This window comes from Tupaia chinensis, unplaced genomic scaffold (assembly GCF_000334495.1).
Source record: "Tupaia chinensis unplaced genomic scaffold, TupChi_1.0 Scaffold000101_1, whole genome shotgun sequence".
NCBI classification, from domain to species: Eukaryota; Metazoa; Chordata; class Mammalia; order Scandentia; family Tupaiidae; genus Tupaia; species Tupaia belangeri.
The window spans coordinates 4,627,268-4,640,675 of NW_006159565.1; the positions used below are offsets into that span (position 1 = coordinate 4,627,268).

Below are 13,408 nucleotides of genomic sequence, written 5' to 3' on the forward strand. Positions count from 1 at the left end.
TCCGTTCTCCTCTCGGGATCTTGGGCACACATGCACATGCGCCTGGCGTGAGTTTTAAGCCACCGGGTCTGGGACACAAACCGCAGTCGACTGCTTGGGAGTCCAGAGACATAGCCATTACACTAACTGCTGGTCCCTAAATGGGTACTTTTAAAACTGCTGTTGGGAGTTGGCATAATGGCTATGTCGCTGGACTCCCATGTAGTTGACCACTCTTCGAGTCCTGGACTCGGTGGCTTAAACTCACACCAGGCACGTGTGAGGGCATGCCCAAAATCCTGAGAGGAGAATGGAGGAAAAGGAATTGCGGCATGGCCATACCCCTTGGGGATGATTTCTCATGTTCTATCTCTCTGTCTCTCTCTGTCTTTCTGGCAAGCACATGCACCCTATAGCAAAAACCTCTCAACAACAAAAAACAAACAAACAAACAAACATCCTGCTGCTGGGCCTCACACTTAGAGGTTGGCATTTAATTGGTCTGCAGTGTAGTCTGGACCTCAGTTTTTCACAGGTTACCCAGACTTAAAATAATTATTTAACTCAGGCAGTGTTAATCTTTCACATTTGTTCTTTTTCAGAGTTGCTTTGTCTATTTTAGGCCTTTTGAATTTCTATAATGATTTTAGAATAAGCTATCAATGCCCAGGAAAAACACAAGGAACCTGCTGAGTTTTCACTTGGGATTCACTGCGTCTGGAGATGAGCAACTTGTGGAGAATGAAAACTGAACAATGTTGGCTCTTCTGACTCATGAAAATATTGTTTCCTCTTCTTTAGACCCTCTTCAATTTCTCTTAGTGATGTTTTATATTTTTCAATAAACAGATCGTGGACGAATTGAACCCTTCACACACACAAGCTGGTGTAGGTATAAAAGGTAACTACTTTGGAAAAGTTTGGGAGTTTCTTAGAAAGTTAAGTATACAGGGGCCAGCAGGTAGTGTGGTGGTTAAGGCACTGGCTTCCCACATGGCCAGTCACCGTTCAAGTCCTGGACCCAATGGCTTGAAAATCACACTGAGCGCATACTGCCTGCCCAAAATCCCAGGAGGAGAAAGGATTGTGGTGTGGCCATCCCCTCCTGGGGTGAATTCTCACTTTCCCACTCTTTGTCCAGTGAGCACATGTGCTCTGTGGAGGAAAAAAAAAAAAAAAAAGACATCTATTACAGGGCCCAACCATTCAGCTCTTTTCTCAAGAAAAGAAAACATCTGTGCAGTAAGACTTGCTCGCAATTATTCTCGCACCTCTCGGGCATGGAAATGGTCCAGTAGCCCAGCTGTGCACTTTATTACCTTTCTCCCCTCCGCTGCCACCTCCCAAATAAAACACTCATGAACATTCTTGACTTGGAGCCTACTTGTGAGGAAACCCAACTGAAGAGAAAGTGCAAGCTAAAATAATGAGGAGGTCAAAAAAAAAAAATTGTCATACACTTGCCCAAAAGGTAGATGGACAGATGGTAAGGCTTCAACGGTTGAGGTGCCTGCTGGTGCCAAGTTACAGAGGGAGGGCAAAAGCAAAGTTCCTTCCTGAAGGAGGAAGAGGACTGACTGATTCAGAAAGACAAGGGAGAGATGAGAGGCAAGGGAGGAGAGGGAAAAAGGGCAAACGAGTAGACGGTGTCTGAGACCAGGCGAGGGGCACTTGTGAAGGGAAATGGCATTGTTTGTGGCGCCTTTGCAAGGCTATCCTATCACTGGCCTCTGAACCCTCCTGAACCATCCTATGAAGTGCACGGTGCTCCCTACTGCTTTGGGCAGGTCGGCTTCCAGTAAAATTCAAAGGAGATGTTGAATTTCATGCATCCTAGGGCATAGTAGAGACTAGAAGTCCAGGAAGCAGGAGCCTGGGGACTGTAAAGACCCCTCAACATAAGCCTCTGAAATTCTTAGTCTCGCAGATTGGGTGTTGGACATGGTCTAACGATGGCACTGATGGTCAGGCTTGTTTACAGGATTCCTGGAAGACAGAGCAGGTGAAACTGTGGTGAGTGAGCACCATTATTCTAGTCCATTCAGCTGCTAATGACAGAAAATACCCGAGTTTAGGTCATTTCTAAAAATAGGGGTTTATCCAGCTGATAGTTTGGAGGTCCAAGGTTTAGGGGCCTTTAGGTTTGGTAGGGGTCTTGCAGAGTCTTAAGGCATCACATCCTGAGGGCAAGAGCAGAGTGTCTGCTATTGCCTCTCTTTAGAAACCCACCCAAGCAGGACTAGCAGTTAGCGTAATGGCTATGTCACTGGACTCCCATGTAGTCGACTATGGTTCAAGTCCTGAACCCGGCAGTTTAAACTCCCGCCAGGCACGTGTGCGTGCGTGCCCAAGATCCTGAGAGGAGAATGGAGGAGAAGGGATTGCAGCATGGCCATCCCCCTGGGGGTGATTTCTTGCTTTCTATCTCTCTGTCTCTCTCTGTCTGTCTGGTGAGCACCTATAGCAAAAACTTCTCCAAAAATAAAAAGAAAGAAAGAAACCCTCCCAAGCTCAATCATGAGGACCCCACCCTGATCATCTTAACCCTACTCGCCTCCCAAAGACTTCACCTTTCTACACCATAACTAGATTAAGTTTTTATCCTCTTAATCTCATCACATCCAAATTTCAACACATACAATTTTGGGGGACACTGAAACTATCGCAACCATGGGGTTAAACTTTTTTTATTTCATACAGGCAAGATCTCCATGAGACTCTTGTTCTGCAGATAAAGAAATCATGGCTGCCTCTCCTCATCTGGCAGTGGGTGGAAGGGGAGTGAGTGAGTCATCCAGAGCCATGCGGGGGATACTCAGTAGCTCAAGGCACAGGGATTCCCTTGAGGAAGACAGAGAAATGAAAACTGGAGGAAAAAGTAGTGAGCCCAAGTCAGTCCAGCACAAGGGATTCACACAGAGAACAAGAAACAGCGAAGATCAGAAGAGGAAATGGCTCTGCCCTGGATCTGAATCTTAGTACTGAGACAGCATCCTAGTTGGTGTTTCACAGCAACTGTTAAGTTAGAAGGGACAGAATATTTTCAAGTGCACTGATATCAATACACATTGTTAAAGTTTACTGTATTGATTTCATGAGAAAGAGCATGTGCATGTGTAAGAGAGAGAGAGAAAGAAGCACACACACACACACACACACACACACACACGGTCTGGTCAATGTGGTGCCCTTCTCCCAGCTCTCCAGCTATCACATCTTAGGCACACGGGTCTAGTGTGTTTCACGTTGACCTTAGATCTGAATCTGTGGTCGGCCATGTGGTTTCAGCATTGCAAATCTATATGCAGCCTGGGCCACCAAGGCTGGGCCAAAATATACACATTTAAAGGTGTTGCTTTAATGGACATGAAAGATCTCACAAAACTTAGCCTAAAGGCATCCTGATGACATTCCAGGTGGGTAGCACTGCGTCTTTAGAATGACACGGTCTGCCAGAACAGGCTTTCCAATGTATCATATAACTTCTCATGACACTAGAGAACTGAGAACTGGTATTTCTATGTACACACAGCTACAGGTTTGTGACGTGCACAGAAAACTGCTTCTGTGAATTTAGTGAGAGTCGAGTTTGTGGATAATAGAGGGTAGACAACCAGCAAGGACTCTGGGCCAAGTCAAGTTTCAGGGAATTAAAGGTCATGATAAGGACATTTCCTCTTTACATAAAGAGCGACCAGAGACATGAAAGGGTTTCCTCTAGGGATGAGCCTTACTTCATTTACAGCTGGCATTCCAGAGATGCTTTTCAGCCTGGATGTGGGGTGCAGAGGGGGGAGCACTTGTTGGCATAGGAGACTAATAAATGTACTTGTTTCTTCTTTACAACCTGTTTACTTCATTCCCTCTCTGGGTCAGCTCACCAATTCTTCTTGGGCTTTAGTAGGACTTAGAGATGGTCTTCATTTCTCTTTTGTCTCCCTTCCACCATCGACTCAGGTAGAAAATTCTGGGTTCATTAAACTGTTGGAATAAGTCACTTGTGCGTGTGTGCTGTGGAAATGGAAGTCTAATGAAAGCCATGCCATGAAGTGTATAATGTGTCAGTGGCGGCATCTCCTGGAGAAACGTGGTATTGAATAATATGTTCTCTGAAACAGTGGTTTGCAAGCTTTCTGCTCATCAGGTCCTTTGATATTGTTAAAAAATTATTGATGGGGGCCAGCAGTTAGCATAATGGCTATGTCGCTGGACTCCCATGTAGCCAACTGCAGTTCAAGTCTCGGACCCGGTGGCTTAAACTCACGCCGGGGCACGTGTGCGTACCTGCCCAAGATCCCAAGAGGAGAATGGACGAGAAGGGATTGTGGCATGGCCATCCCTCCTGGGGGGTGATTTCTCGCTTTCTATCTCTCTGTGTCTCTCTGTCTTTCTGGCAAGTGCACACGCCTTATAGCAAAAAAAAAAAAAATTATTGATGACTCTTGGGCCCAGCAGGTGGCACACTAGTTAAGGTGCTGGATTGCCACATGGCAGACCACAAGCCTTGGACCCAAACCGGTTACATGTCCATGGGTGTCCAAAATCCAGAGAGGAGAATGGAGGAGAAAGGATTGCAACGTGGCCATCCACCCTTGGTAAGAGGGTGAGAGTTGATTTCTTACTTTCTCTTTCTGTGTTTCTCTCTGTCTCTCCACATGGCAAAAAACTGAGCACACACTCCATATGGCAAAAAAAACTAAAAGAAAAAGAAAAAAAATATTGAAGACTCTAAAGAACTTTTGTGAATGTGGTCTGTATCTTTCAATATTTACAGTATTATAAATGGAAACTGGGAAATGTTAATATGTATTGGTACATTAAAATAATATTAAAACAGTTGCATATTAACGTAAGTAATTTATTTTTATGAAAAGTAGCACTATTTTCCAAACAATAAAATTAGGAGTAAACTGCATTGTTTGAATTTTTGCATAAGCATAGTGTAAGGCTTAATAAAAGGCATCTAATTCTCAAATCTGCTTCTGCATTCAGTCTATATAAATATGTGGTTTGGGTTGAATCATACAAAGAAAACACTCACACACACACACACACACACACACACACACGTAGTGTTTTCAAATAGTTGTGGGTATTCTTTTTGGATATCCCATCAAAACTTGACAAGCCATCAAGTCCTCTCTTTCCTTCCCCAGGGAGAAGCAGGGGGCTGGGGCTTTCTTCCCAGTTGCCATGCTGAGCTGGGGGCTGGGAAAACGGCCAGTAAGTGCCACAGATTTCCTGCTGGCTCTACAGTGTAACTGGTTTCACACTTGCCTGGGGTACAGGAGCCTCTCAACTGGTTTCCATATGCCTCACAAAGGAAATACTTGAGTATGGTTGAGTATTCTTCAGTCAGTGTGTGGGGGGGTGGGCGGGGAGGTGAGTCTGGGCTTTTTATTCCACCATCTTCTTAGTGTGACTCAGCTATTATCGACTTTCTGTTCTATCATGGACTCATCATAGAGAGCCAGGCTGCTCAGGGAGATATTACTTACCATGCATGCATTTTAATAAATTAATTTTTTTTTAGAGGTTTTTGCTATAGGGTGAGTGCGCTCGCCAGAAAGAAAGCGAGAAATCTTCCCCCAGGGGGGATGGCCACATCACAATCCCTTCTCCTCCATTCTCCTCTCGTAATCTTGAGCACACATGCACATGTGCCCAGCGTGAGTTTAAGCCACCAGGGACTTGAACCATTGTCGACTACATGGGAGTCCAGTGACATAGTCATTATGCTAACTGCTGATCCCTTGATTTAGTTTTTGATATTGGTTACTTTACATTTTATTTTAAAATTAAATCAACTTACTGTTATAAATAATGCTTATTCACAAAAACTAATTTTTCTGCTTCACAATAATACAAAGATTAGCAAAAATATGTTAAGCATAAATTATTTCAAAGAAACAAAGCAAAGCTTAAATAATTGTACAAGTTGTGTAAGATATTTCAAAACTCATTTGGGCAAAATTTAGGAAATAAGGCCAGCCAGGGGTGGCAGGATCCCAAATGACTAACTACACTGACTTGAGAAACATGCCAGACACATATATATCCATTCTCAAAATCCTGATGGGAGAATAGAGAAGAAGGGATTGCAGCATGGCCATCCCTCCTAGGGGGTGCTTCCTCACTTCCTCGTTCTGTCTCTCTCTCCAGCGAGTGCACACATCCTATAGCAAAAACAAAACAAAACCAAAAAGACAAGAAAACAAAATTTGGGGGAAATAGATTTGTTACCTTATATTTTAAAGAACATTTTTATATCTTATAAAACTTCAAAAGTAGGTCTTGATTTCTTTCTTTTTAAAAAAATGTATTTAATTATCTATCTATTTCTTATGAATTTTCAAGCTACTGGGTTCAGGACTTGAACCACACTAAGCCATGTTAGAATCCAGCATTTTAACCACCACACCACCCACTGGCCCCTTTTTATAGAAAATGAAGGTATCAAAGCCCATTTTAATTCTGCCCACCTCTCTTCCTTCTTCCACTTCCCAAAGTCCACTAGTTATAGATTTGAACTATCAAGATTGACAATATTTACTTTCTGGCTTTTGGCCCTAATTCGTTTTTGATCTCTTTATATGCTCTATTCTAGAAGTGTAAGATGATAAGCATCTGTCTTCTTAGAATTTTTTCTTTTAACACAGAGCCACGAGTATGCCATTGCTATTTTCTCCTATTTCACAACTCTCCTAAGTAGCAGAGAACACAACTGTGAGGGTTTAATGGGTTCCCTTATTACATCTTACTATTTTTTTTAAATAGTGTCAAATTTTACTTCCTTCATGCTTGGGCCATACTATCTTCCTAAAGCTTCTAACGCTCTTCTGATTTTAAGTTCTTCTTTGATTTATTTAGCAAAGTATATACCAAGTATGTAGTTGAAGATATATCAGGTATCAAGCAAGGAGCAAATAACCACAATCCCTGACCTTGTGGTGTTCATATTTTATAAGAGAAGGAGACAATAACCAATAGATATAATTAATAATGGAAGAAAGAAAGTAGACAGAAAAAGGGAGATGGGAGAGATGAAGTAAGAGGAAATTTGTCTTTTTAGATATTATGAAAGGAAAGACATCACTTACAAGATGACAAATAAAACTTAAGATGTGGGAGTCAAAGACATGGGTTTCTGTAGTCAATCCATTCAAGGTAGGGGGATTAGCTGATACAAAAGCCATACGTGGAGGTGCATCTGGTGTTTTTTGAGGAATGATAGAGACCACTGTGGGTCCTGTCCAGTGGCATGGTGGTTAAGGCTCTGGACTCCCACATGGTTGACCACGGTTTGAGTCCTGGACCTGATGGCTTGCTTTCTCAGTTTCTCTCTCTGTCTCTCTCTCTCTCTCTCTCTCTCTCTTCCTCCCTCCCTCCCTCCCTCTCCTTCTCACTCTATCCCTCTACCCCCTCTCTGGTCAAATTAAAATAACTAAATAGAAATAAATAAAATAATTCTTCAAAATAAAAAAAAATTTAAAAAGCAACCAGTGTGGTTGGAGCTAAATGAATTAAGGGGGAGATTAGGAAATAGCTAGCAGAGGGCCGGGTCAGGTAGGACCTTGCGAACTATTAAAGGATTCTGGCTTTTGCTGCAAATGCAATAGAGTGCTGTTGGTGAGTTTCGAGAGGGAAAGGCAAGGAGAAGCACTGCAATTAGACTGGAAGAAGGTCCAGGAGTAGAAACACACCTGTTAGGAAACTAATGGAGTGATTCAGGGTAGAGACGACAGTCCCTCAGACCAGGGAGGACCTAGTGGAGGTGGTAGAACCACCCTTGCTGTGGCTATGTTTTAAAGACACAACCAAGTAGCCACCCTGTGGCCTAGTGGTTGAGGAGGTTGGATCCTACATGGCTGACTGCATGATTTGAGTCCTGTACTGAGTAGTTCATAAAATATATCCAGTGTGTGTGTGTGTGTGTGTGTGTGTGTGTGTGTGTGTCTGTATGTGTGTGTATGCCCAAAATCCATAAAAGAGGAAGAAACTTGAGGTCAGATGTTTGATATTTCTTCCTTCTTGAAAATGTATTTATTTATTTAGAAAGCAGCAGAGGATCACCTTCGATTGTGTCTTCACACTGAGATCCTCTCACAGCCTGGCTTCCTGAATCACAGGTACATGTACACATCCAGCATGTTCAGAGGTTCCCCGGACTCAAACCCAGTATCACCTTTCCCAGTTGCACTACCATGGTCCATGGTGTCACTACCTGCTGCCTAATATTTCTTTTTTTTTTTTTTGAAAGAGATAATTTTTGCTATAGGGCGCGTGTGCTCACCAGAGAGACAGAAAGTGAGAAATCACCCACGGGGGAATAGCCACAGTGCAATCCCTTCACCTCCATTCTCTTCTTGGGATTTGGGGCATATATGTACACTTGCCTGGCATAAGCTTCAAGCCACCGGGTTTAGGAATTGAACTGTGGTCAACTATGTGGGAGTCCAGTACCTTAATCACTATGCCACCTGCTGGCCCCTGTGCCTGATATTTCTTAATTGTCTATATCCCTTACTAGATGAAGCTCAATGAGGGTAGGGGCTCTATCTCCTTCGCTGCTACATTCCCAGAGGCTGAACAATGTCTGGCACAAGGTAGATACTCAAGAAATATGTTCTGGGAACCAGCAGTTAGCGTAATGGCTATGTCGCTGGATTCCCACGTAGTCGACCGCAGTTCGTGTCCCGGACCTGGTGGCTTAAAATTCACGCTGGGCACGTGTGCGTGCGTGCCCAAGATCCCGAGAGGAGAATGGAGGAGAAGGGATTGCAGCATGACCATCCCCCCTGGGGGGTGATTTCTCACTTTCTGTCTCTATGTCTCTCTCTGTCTGGCGAGCGCACGTGCCCTACAGTGAAAATTTCTCCAAAAAAAAAAAAGGAAATATGTTCTGAATTTGTTCAATGAGTATATTTTTAAATTATTTTTCAAATAAGCACTCACTAGTGAGTTGACCAAAGTGCCTATTTACATGATCATCTCAGTCAGCCAGGACTTTAGCGAATGACTGTAACCAAAATTCTAGAAACTCATGAAGGGAATGTATTACAATAGCCCAATTTCTCAGCAGAAATATTAAAGAAGAAAGTTATTTAGGAGATATAGGAATGCATTTCAAGGTAACATAACATGGATCACAGGAATAAAACTAATATTGTGTTGTTAAAATTATGTCAAACATGCCATAATATATAACATTATAACTATAATCTTTTTAAAGGTTTTTGCCATAGGGCACATGTATTCACCAGAAAGACAGAGAGACGGTAAGAGACAAAGTGAAAAATTATCCCCTGGGGGGATGGCCACACCACAATCCCTTCTCCTCCATTCTCCTCCTGGGATTTTGGGTACGCACACACACAGAGTGATTTTCAAGCTGCCAGGTCCAGGACGCGAACCACATTCAACCACATAAGAGTCCAGTGACTTAATCACCACATCACCTGCTGGTCCAAGAGTATACCATAATCTTTAGTAATTAACTTAAAAAAAAAATTTCCCCAGATAGGATGAAAAGTAAATCAATGTGTAGATTCTGTTGTTGTTTCCCCTGACTCCCTGCTGTTACGTGTTTATAAAGTATTAACCAAGTGCCTGCAACACAGAAGGACAGGGCAGCAGAGAGTCGGGTGTGCACCTTCTGTAGCTGGAGATAGGGGGCTGAAAGGTAGCTCTCTTCCAGAAGATTCTGTTGTTTCCTAAAACTTTTATCTCTGATGCCCAAATTCATTAAGTTTTTTTTATTAAGATGGATGGCAATGAAACTTAAGAATAAGGCAAAAGTATAAAATGTGCTTCTTAAGAAAATACGTGTGTGTTTACTCGTTTTAGTTCATTTGATTGCTAATAGCAGAAAATGCCTGAATCTGGGTTATATCTAAAAATGGAGGTTTATTTAGCTCAGAGTTTGGAGGACCATGGTCCAGGGACCATATCCAGTGGGAGGTCTTACAAGGTCCCTGTCATCATATCACGAGGTTGAACACAGAGCAGCTTCCTGTGTCCATCAGTCTCTGTCTATCTCATTCCCTCTCCTCATGTACCTATCAGGACTAAATCACAGGTCCCCACTCCAATGACCATCTTCGTCTCTTCCCAAAGGTCCCACCTTTCAACCCCATAGGCTCATTAAGCTTTTTACCCTCTAATCCCTTTGCTCCCAAACTTCAGCACATGAATTTTGGAGAGACAGTCAAACCACAGCACTCATGTAATAGAAAAGAAATCTAAAAATTAAAAGTCAAAAGAGAATCAACAGAGACCAGTGTGTCTGTCAAGTTTTCACAGATTCATATTTGGAGGGTGGTTGAAAGAAAAGATGTTTTCACTCCTGTTTCATCGCTACTTTTTAATCTCTTATCATCCAGCCTCTCAGAGCAGAGCAACACATCCGAAAGCACACCCTAACCCACAACTGTGGAAACATCAGTGACACAGCAGTTGGCCGAATGCTGGCCAAATAGGCCGAGGACCCCCTAGTCTAGCAATTCTCACCAACTCTTCTGAACCAGGGTCTTCCAATAGAGCTTCATGCAATGTTAGCCCTAACGTCATATGACTTACTGAGCACTTGAAATGTACTGGTAGTTTGAAAATTTTCAATCATACTTCACTTTAATTAATTTACACTAATTTAATTTATATCTATTAGGTCATCAGGAAAGCCATGATGTATTTTTTTCTATGCAAAAATGCATCATAACTTTCCCAACGACCCAATAAAAACTGCATGTGGCTGCTAATGTCCATATCGGACAGCACAGTCTCCGGGGTCAAATGGGATAATGTCCACACATAAAGCTGGTTTAGCCACCTTTTGTATGGTCTGTGAGATAAGTTAGCGACTCTTGTTTTTTTGTGTTTTGTTCTTTGAGAGATTTTTGCTATAAGGCACGTGTGCTCACCAGAGAGACGAGAGAGACAAAGAGACGGAAAATGAAAAATCACCCCTCACTGTGGATAGCCATGCCGCAATCCTTTCTTTTCCATTCTCCTCTTGGGATTTTGGGCACACACACTCACATGCCTGGCATGAGTTTTAAACTGCCAGGTCCGGGACTGCAGTCGACTATGTAGGAGTCCAGTGATGTAACCATTACATCATCTGCTGGTCCCTGTAGTGACTCTTGTTTAGTGATCTTCAGATTTTTGTTCATCCTGTTTTTATTTGTGTTTCTGTTGTTTAATACAGAAACAAGAAGAAAACTCCCAGTCAACACTGATATTCAACAACTGAACTGTCCATTCTTAGACCTCAAGATCCTTTTTTCATTCTCCTACTCACAAACTTCCCTCTCACAGTTATTCCCTCCCTGTTGTTCCCATTCTACAGAATTACTTGTATCATACTAAACACTAAATTACCTTTCATTCTTTAAAATAGATTTCCTTGAGCTCATGTTTTTCTCTACTAAAAACCCATTCCTCTGCTCACTTTTACACTAAAACTCTTCTCAAGGCTAGACAGTGGTTCAGTGGCAAAACATGACACTCCTGAGGCTCACAGATAACATTCTAGGTTTGCATCCAGAGACCCCCCTGAGCACACCAGGCAGTGCATAGGCCCATGATTGGCACTTGTTGGGGGTGGGGGGCTGTGGTTATCTTGGTATCAAGATCCTAATGGAGATGCAGTCTACCTTTCTCTCTCTGTGTCTCTATCACTCATGGAGGTAATAAATAAGTAAACTTGTGAAACCAAACAACTTCCAAACAGTGTCCTAATTCTCTCCACTTCCTCAGTTTCCATTTGCTCTTGAACCCACTCTAATTCAGGTTTCACCCCTGAGGTCCACTAAAGTCTCCATGCTTCCAAATCTGGCACCGCTCCATAGTACCAAATCTGGTGATCGAGTCTCAGTTCTCATCATGCTTGTCCTGTCAGCAGCATTTGACACAGTTGACCACACTTTTCTTCCGAAAATATGCTCTTCCTTTGTTTCTGGTCTACTATTCCTTCATTGAACGAATGTTTGAGTGCTACCCAAGAACACTGTGAAAGACTTTGAAAAGAGGGAAAAAGATTCTTAAGTGTCTGCCCAGAGTCTGTTTCTGAATTTTCTCTGCCTTTCATTGACTTTGACATAGTTTGCAACTCCGTAAATTGTAGAAAGCTAATAACATAGCCAATGACTCCTGTCTATAGGAATGCAAATGAGTTATGTTTTGTAGAATGTGCTTGTTTGGTCCCTGTGGACAGAGGGATCTTCCATCTGTTTGCAAATTCATCTCAGTGCCCTGTTATTCATATACATATGTTTCTGCGTTCTTTTTTTTTTTTTAATTTGCCAGAGGGAGTGCACTTCCTGGAGAGAGACAGAGAGAGAGAGAGAGAGAGAGAGAGAGAGAGAAAATGAGAAGACAGAAAGCACCCCCAAGGGGGATGGTCATGCCATAATTACTTATTTTCCATTCTCCCTTTTTTCAGAATTTTGGGCATGCATGCACATGTGCCAGGTGTGTTTCTCAGGGCCCTGGGTCTGGGACTCAAACCATGCTGTTGGCCATGTAAATCCAGCTCCTCAACCATCAGGCCAACAGGCTGCTCCTCATTTTTTAAATTTTTATTGTGAAAAGTTCATGTAAGTGAATGAGAGGGAGAAAGGAGGAGTTAGAAGGGATGTTTCTTTGACAAGTTCTCATCACATCTTAATCCCTTTTCCACAATCCTCCAGCTCCTCAGGATCAAAGTGCCTGATATGCTTTTCAGGCTAACTGGGGATCTGAACTGCAAGCCCATTCCAGTATACAGGGCGCTAACATTATGGCTGGCCTGTATTCTCTTTTGAACCATCTGTAGCATCTTACTGATTCTCCCACTAATCAGCTCAATAAAACCTTTTGTTTTTGCTGTAGGGCACATGCACTTGCCAGAGAGAGACAGAGAAAGAGAGAAAAAGAGAGAAAGTGAAAAATCACACACATACCACCACCACCCCGCCAGGAGAGATGGCCATGCTGCAATACTTCTCCTCCATTCTCCTCTTGGGATTTTGGGCACATGAGCATATATGACTAATGTGATTTTCAAGCCACTGGGTCCAGACTCAAAATGGGAAGCTGACCATGTGCAATCTAGCCTCCTTAAACACCATGTCACCTAGTGGTCCAAATAAAACCTTAAATCCATTTTTATTTTTATATTTTTTCAAGAGTCATGATTTTACCTTAAATTAATTTGCCTTTTAACAGTTTAGACTCCAGTTTTTTCTACCATCACAATCTTAGACTCTAGAAGAGTGCATGGCACACAGGGCAGGTGCTCAGTCAGCATTAGTTGAATAAATATTTGTTGGAAAAAAATTTTGATGCCACTCTGCATTTATTCACTACTATTCTCCATGCATAGCTTTCTTCTCTAATCTCAAATAGAGTCAAATAAATTATATTCAGTCTCTAATATTGGAATATAAGA

The 13,408-nt window shown here is 42.5% G+C and overlaps 1 pseudogene; it reads left to right on the plus strand.

Moving 5' to 3' along the window:
* Positions 1-13,408, plus strand: part of LOC102483316 (THUMP domain-containing protein 3-like) — a 131,412-nt pseudogene that overhangs the window by 95,622 nt on the left and 22,382 nt on the right.